The following is a 2,037-nucleotide window of genomic DNA, read 5'->3' as shown; positions in this document are numbered from 1 at the left end:
GTTTGAATAAAATTGGACTCAGTCCTGATCAGACTGATCCCAGAAGAACTGCCTCCTAGTGGTTTCTTCTTGCCATCCTGATTCCCTGGAGCAGGTCCAACTCCCCTCAGGTCAGGCTGGACCCCGACATCACACAACTTATAATTCAAACTCGTGTCACATCTAAGAGGCTTAGTATTGGTCACAGGTTTCTGGGTCATGATCTTAGGATTTATGGAAGGTATAAATTGTAGAAAACAGTCTTAGAAAACAGTCATTTTGTTGAAAGAATGCGGATGGGTTAATTGCAGGTAGTCCACTGTGAACTTTGGACTGGGCCACATTCCAAACATTCTGGGATGGGCCACTTTCATTTGTAAAGTAAATACTTAAGCTTCTATAGAATTGTTTAACTTGGCATAAATCAATCAGCTTAGGATGAAAAAGGTTTATAGAATATGTCAGTCACAGATTAGGTTATCCTTTGTTATGGGATTTTAAGATTATCATATGAAAAGGATTTAAAGGCAATCATTGATTAAGTTTTCATGGATTAAGGTTTCTGGTGGGTGGAGGATGCCCTCCCACATCTGACTTTGTGTATAAAAGACCCATTGTAATTCCCAATACACACACACCACTTCTGCACTAGACTGGAGTCCAGTCTCTTTCTTTCTCTCTCTTCTTCCCCCTAATTGTTGATGCTATCTCCACCTTTGGGGTACCCTGAACCCGGCTGGAGCTGGTCCACAGCAGAAATCAGTGGTATTCAAGTAGGAAAAGAGAAAGTCAAGTTATCCCTCTTTGCAGATATGATTCTATACCTAGAAAACCCTAGAGATTCTGTCCCACCCCCCCACAAAAAAAACTGATAAACAACTTTGATAAAGTCTTGGGATACAAAAGCAACATGTAAAAGGCAATTGCATTTCTGTACACTAACAACAAGCAGGCTGAGAACAAAATTTTTTTTAAATTCCATTTACAATAGCCAGGAAAAAAGAAAAGAACTACCTTAGCATCTACCTAAACAAAGAGGGAAAAACCTTTACAATGAGAATTACAAATCACTGTTCAAAGAAATCAAGTATGACACAAAAAAATGGAAAAGCACCCCATGCTCATAAATTGGAAGAACCAGTATTGTCAAGATAGCTATCCTACCTGAGGCCATCTACAGATTCAATGTAATCCCTATCAAATTGCCAATATCATTTTTCACAGACATGAAAAAGACAACACAGAAATTAATATGTAAGCAAAAAAAAAGAGCTCAGATAGTTAAAGAAATTCTCAGCAAAAGGAGCAAACCCAGAGGCATAATACTTCCAGAATTTAAAATTTATTGCAAGACTAGAGTAACTAAGATAGTATGGTATTGGTACAGGTATAGATACATAGTTCAATGTAACAGAACAAAGAATCTGGATATAAAACCATGGTCCCTTGACCAACTTATCTTTGAAAAAGCCATCAAAAACAACTATTGAGGAAAGGAAACCATATGTAGCAAATGGTGCTGGGAAAACTGGACAGCCACATGCAGAAGAATGAAACTGGATCCCCACCTATCACCATATACAAAAATTAACTCAAAATGGATCAATAACAAAAATGTGAAACTTCAAACTATAAGAATCTTAGAAGAAAACTTAGGGAAGACCCTCCTGGACATCACAATAAGCAATGAATTCATGGACAAGTCCTCAAAAGCAAATACAACAAAAGCTTAGACTGGAGGGACCTTATCAAACTGAAAAGTTTTTGCACAGAAAAATAAGCCATCAAGGGAGTAAAGAGACAACACACAGAATGGAAAAAAAGATTGCAAGCTATGCACCTGACAAAGGCCTAACATCCAGGATCTACAAGGAACTCAAATGAATTGGGAAAAAACAAAAACAAAAATTAAAAAGTGTACAAAGGACACAAATAGACACTGCTCAAAGAAAGACATACGAGCAGTCAACAAATACATGAGAAACTGCTCACCCTCACTAATCACAGAGAAATGCAAATCAAAACTACAGTGAGATACTACCTAACACCAGCAAGGAT

The sequence above is a fragment of the Carlito syrichta genome, unplaced genomic scaffold, assembly GCF_000164805.1.
Source record: "Carlito syrichta isolate Samal-C Ts95f unplaced genomic scaffold, Tarsius_syrichta-2.0.1 Scaffold306612, whole genome shotgun sequence".
Lineage (NCBI taxonomy): Eukaryota > Metazoa > Chordata > Mammalia > Primates > Tarsiidae > Carlito > Carlito syrichta.
Note: the sequence above shows the minus strand (reverse complement) of the source record.